General features: G+C 46.0%; 1 protein-coding gene across 39 annotated transcripts in view; it reads right to left on the bottom strand.

The window, feature by feature from the left end:
* The window catches only part of LOC121715812 (calcium/calmodulin-dependent protein kinase type II subunit beta-like), a 78,816-nt gene that overhangs the window by 52,438 nt on the left and 20,471 nt on the right, over positions 1 to 5,907 (bottom strand). The gene's annotated exons all lie outside the window — the stretch shown is intronic.

Here is a 5,907-nt window from a genome sequence, read left to right as displayed (position 1 = left end):
AACAAGACCAGCAGAGCCAGGCATCTCACAGCACAAGGAGAGAAACAGGGGGACAGAGGGAGAGAAAGAGACAGATAAAGAGAGGGAGAGAGGGAGAGAGGGAGAGAAAGAGCCAGATAAAGAGAGGGACAGAGGGACAGAGGGAGAGAAAGAGACAGATAAAGAGAGGGACAGAGGGAGAGAAAGAGCCAGAAGCAGAAACAAATAGAAAGGGAATCAACGAGAGAGAAAGGGATGAGTGTTGAAGGAAAATAAGCATGTGGTGTGTGTGTGTGTGTGTGTGTGTGTGTTTTGGGCTAAAAAGTGCAAGATATGGGACAAATAGCAAGTGCAGGAAGACTGCCTGCAGGAACCACACCCACTCTCTGTCTGGGGGGCAGCAGGACTCTCTCACACACACACACGCTCATACACCCTCTAAAACACACACACACACACACACTAACACAGCACCACACACATACATACATACAAACACACACACACACACACACACACACACACACACATTGTACAGCCCAGCCTGGTACACCCTTGCATTTACTCTCCATTTCCTCAGACACTGGAACACATACACCAGAGGAGACCATAGAATGCTCAGATCCAGGCTAGACCCAGGGCAGTTAAACAAACCAAATGTAAAGGCAACCTTAGTTAGTGAGAATAAGCCCAGCTTTTTCTTGTTCCAGAACTCTCTGGTCTTAGTTACTGAGAATAAACCCAGTTTACCGTTGTTCTGGAATAACCTGGCTTTAGGGTGTCTTCAGAACTATAGTTTGATTTGTTTGGTCAGCAGCAAGCAATAAATTGTTACAATGTTGCATACAGACTTTGGTCTGGTTCAGTTTCAGATATGGGTTGTTTCTAGACGGACCAAAATGTGTAATAATTGAGCAGACTGCTCCGTTATGTCACTTTTTCGGTGTTTAGCTTCGGGTCATGAGAACAACTTTGGAGTTACACACTGGAGCAACAGCTTCGTGCCACAATCTAGGTTCAGATCTCCTATTATACGGCCTGCATTTGCCACTTTTGACAAATTGTAGAGTCTAAGAATAAGTCGCGACTGCGACTACATCATAATCTGATGATTTGCGTTGCCATGTACTCCTCCGATCATACATCTATGAAACATTGTTTCCTCACATATCTACGTTTGTCCATGATTAACGCTATTAAGACCAATCCACATTTATTTAGGAAGTATCGTAACACCCCCAATTATCACCACTTTTGTTCGGAAATTCTAAAACAACGATGATTTTTAGCACTTCAAAATAACATTTGCTAAATTAACCTTACATTTTTCAGTAGCCATAGGTGTGTAGATTTGAACAAAATCTGGTTTGGTTCTTAATTGGAGCATCTACTGCCTGAAATATCCGATTTTGTTTACCACGCTCGGAATTATAGTGCTGGCTTGATGGGTCGCCTATTTACGCTGTTTCAACGGCACATGAATGGTTAGACCGAGAATTCTCGTCATGAAATTAAAATTCCACTGGAGCTCCAAGCGGATGTGTACACGCAGCCTTACAACACTGTTTACAGCTCTTTGAGTCACGGTAAAATGTCATTTTTGGTACATAGATAATTTAGATACACCTATGGTGTGGGTGCTTGCGTTTCTTTAGGAATCCGCCGTCTTGGTTTGTATAGAAATGGATATTAAGTGACACATACACGCAAGACGGCGGAAATACGGGACCGACGGTAATAGGGGGAGTTCCGATAAATAGGAAATAAAATGTACTTAATTTCACCCACAATTCAGTGATATTAACTCCTATAATTCATTACAACTAGACAGTTGGACCTATTTGTTACACACACAGACCACCTCTTTTTGGAAGTCTCAGACCGATTCATTTGGTGCTCACCTGAGTGTGATTGTTGCATTCCGACAGACGGATGGTCTTAGTTACTGAGAATAAACCCAGGTTAGTCTTGGTCGTTGAGAATAAAATGAAAGTCTGGTTTAGAAGTAGCCCAGACCCATTTGGTTGCTCCTAAATCTCAGAGAAGAGCGATGCTCAGCCTGACTGGACAGTGACCGTGGGCTAACTCTGAGCCTGTGACTGCTAACATTCATCTGATTGAGTTCATTTTCAGGTGAGGGCTGAGATTACACAGGAGCCAGAGAAGAGAGAAGCCTCACAGTCATACCTCACTGACACACACACACACACACACACACACACACACACACGAGCCAGAGGAAAATAATAAGGCCCGGTTAAACCTTGGATTAAGATTACATTATATGAGCTAGATGAGATAAGGCTCAGAAATAAAGGTTCTTAATCACCCACAACACCAACATCTTCAGAGCAACCACCTACAAACACAAAACACACACACACACACACACACACACACACACACACACACACACACACACACACACACACACACACTAGGGCTGCAACTGACAATTATTCTGATTATTATCTGTTGATTCTATTCTCGAATAATCAATTAGTTGTTTGATTGATCAAAGTAGTGCCGACAGATTTCTGGAGCTCTGATATGTTACTTCTTAGCAAATGAACAAAAGGTTGAATCATTTCCTTTGACTGAGAAATGTGTAGTAGTGTATGACATTAGTCCTGCTCCATTAGTGTCACAGTTCTAGTGAGGTTTGAGGTCAGTTACCTCAGTGGCAGGAGCAAAGACGAGGCTAATAGATCTGTGATGTGACACAGTTCAAGGTGACAAAGTCTGCCGGAGGGAGGAATAAAGAGAGAAAGAAAAAAGATAGAGAGAGCAGAGGAGGTAGAGGAAGAAAAAAGATAGAGAGAGCAGAAGAGGAGGTAGAGGAAGAAAAAAGATAGAGAGAGCAGAAGAGGAGGTAGAGGAAGAAAAAAGATAGAGAGAGCAGAAGAGGAGGTAGAGGAAGAAAAAAGATAGAGAGAGCAGAAGAGGAGGTAGAGGAAGGGGAAATTTAGGTCAGTCACTTTAAGGGGGCTGACTATTTATGCAATCGCTTGTTTTGCATTGTATGTTTTTTTTATTAATTAATTATCATTACTTTGTAGAAATCTGCTTTCACTTTGACATTAAATAGGTGATTTTTGTAAATTATTGTAAAAAAACATTAAATTGATCAAGATTCCATTTATAACCAGTTAAAGGGGAAATATCTAAGGGGGGGGGGTGAATATTTTTATAGGCACTGTATAAAAAGAGATACAGTGAATAGAGAGACTTTTGACTTTGTTCGAAATCATTATGTTTTTATTTTCGGTATATGTGCATTAAAACTTGGCGTATGCACAAACAGACTGCATATGAATGGAAGTGATTTCTGCCTCCCACAGGAGCACTGTATGGACCCTTTCAACAATAAAAACAAAAACAATGCTTGAACGTTCTATTTGGGCCCCAATCTACTTCCTCTGCATTAAGATAACATATGGAATGTTAAAAAGGAAGTCTTGTGGGGCCAACTATGATGCTGATAATGGAACTCTCTTGAAAGGGTCCATAGCAAGCGAGTTTTCTTACTCATTTCACTCTGTTTACGCTCCGGTCGCAAATCTTAGTACACCTGCCTGAGGGAGAGCATCGGAAGAAAGGGAGAGAACACAAGAGAAAATTGGAATGAAAGATAGAGGGAGAGAGACAGAGTGAAGAGAAGAGGAAGAGAGAGACAAGGTTAGAGAGAAAGACAATAAGAAAAGGGGGAGAGAATATTAGACAGAGATAGATAGGGAAGAATAGAGTGGGAAAAACAAGGAGAAAGATAAATACAGAAAGATGGAGAGACACAGAAGGTATGGGGTGAGGGAGAGAGATGGGTAGAAAGAGAGAGAGAAAGGAGAAAAGAGAGAGACAGAGAGAGAGAGAGGAAGGAAGGGAGAGAGACAGAGAGAAAGGAAGAAAAAGAGAGAGATTGGGGCTCTAATTATCTTGGCTAATTGAAGGCCTAGTTTCCACTGGTCCCAGTGGAGGCAGAGGGCAGGGCTGGCCTGGATGTGCCGGAAGGTATCGAGAGGGACGACGGGAAGCAGACCAACAGACCTGAGAAATCTGACACCATTCCCAGGAACACACACGCACACATGCACACACTCACTCGCACGCACACACGCGCACACACACTCTCTCACACACACACACACACACACACACACACACACACACACACACACACACCACGTGTAGGGTGCAGGGTGGAATGGCTGAGCGGACATGTGCAGTTTAACAGGCAGAAGAAAGAAGCACCTGTCCTGCTGCATTGCACCGAGACTCAAACTGATTTGAAACGCAGCTCACTCAAACCAAAGAGGTGTGATGAGGAGAGCTCAGCTCAGGCCTAATTAAGGCTGCAGTGCACGACTTCACTATACTGCAGTGGTGGTGGGGCTCTGGGCCCTGTGCAGGCGCAGGCAGCTCTATACAGATAAGCCCGCTGAGGGGGCACTGGGCCCTGTGCAGGCGCAGGCAGCTCCGTACAGATAAGCCCGCTGAGGGGGCACTGGGCCGGGCATGATAACAGGCAGTGGGCTCCCATGGGGAAATCCAGTCCAGACCCAGCTCAGGGCAGTGCAGACAGCCTCAGCCTGAGACAGAGGGGCAGAGCAGACAGACTGGTGGTGGTGGTCTGGAGGGTGGTGGTGGTGGTGGGTGCAGGCATAGGGAGTTCGGGGGTAGGAGAAAGGGCTGAACTAGAGACCAGAGAGAGAGAGGCAGAGAGAGAGGAGGCAAAGAGAAAGAGAGAGGCAGAGAGAGAGAGAGAGAGAGGAGGAGAGAGAGAGGAGGGGAGAGAGGGAGAGGAGAGAGAGAGAGAGAGAGGAGAGAGAGAGAGAGATAGAGAGAGGAGGAGAGAGAGAGGAGGGAGAGAGGGAGAGGAGAGAGAGAGAGAGAGGAGAGAGAGAGAGAGAGAGGGGTAAGAGAGAGCGAGAGAGAGGAGGAGAGAGAGAGGAGGGAGAGAGGGAGAGGAGAGAGAGAGAGAGAGGGGTAAGAGAGAGCGAGAGAGAGGAGGGAGAGAGAGGAGGAGAGAGAGAGGAGGGAGAGAGGGAGAGGAGAGAGAGAGAGAGAGAGGAGAGAGAGAGAGAGAGGGGTAAGAGAGAGCGAGAGAGAGGAGGAGAGAGAGAGGAGGGAGAGAGAGAGGAGGGAGAGAGAGGAGGGAGAGAGGGAGAGGAGAGAGAGGGAGAGGAGAGAGAGAGAGAGAGAGGAGAGAGAGAGAGAGAGAGGGGTAAGAGAGAGCGAGAGAGAGGAGGAGAGAGAGAGAGAGGAGGGAGAGAGAGAGGGAGAGAGAGAGGAGAGAGAGAAAGAGAGAGAGAGCCTAGGGGCTGCTGGGAGCAATGCTAAGGCCCTGTGGCTGCTGCCTGTTTCTGACATTGCAGACTCATACAAATGTACACACACACACACACACACACACACCACACACACACACTCACACACCACACACACAAACTCACACATACACAAACAAAAGCACACACACACACACACACACACACACACACACACTCAACACAAACTCACACACGTACACACACACACAAACACAAACTCTCAACAATATATAATCAAGTGCTTGCACTGTTCACATCCACTGCTGTGCAGTTTGACTGTATGTGTGTGTTTGAGTGTGTGTGTGTGTGTGTGTGTGTGTTTGTGTGTCTTTTGCTCTTGCGTATGAAATGTTGTTGTGCGAGAAGGAAAACAAAGAGGCAACCGAAAGGGGAGATTAGGTGCATGCTATAGAGACGGAGAAAGTGTAAGAACGAGAGATCATGAGAAAACAAAAGAGGAGAAAGAGGAAACAGTGAGCGAGGCAGAGAGACAGACAGAGACAATGATGGACAGGCAGAGGAGTGACCGGACGAGAGTGGTGTTACGAGCAGCGTCCCTGCTCTACCAGGGGGAGGGCTGTGGGGGACAAGAGTCCAGAGC

This window comes from Alosa sapidissima, chromosome 8 (genome assembly GCF_018492685.1).
Source record: "Alosa sapidissima isolate fAloSap1 chromosome 8, fAloSap1.pri, whole genome shotgun sequence".
Lineage (NCBI taxonomy): Eukaryota > Metazoa > Chordata > Actinopteri > Clupeiformes > Clupeidae > Alosa > Alosa sapidissima.
The sequence above is the reverse complement of the archived record's forward strand: the minus strand, read 5'-3'. Positions and strand labels throughout refer to the sequence as shown.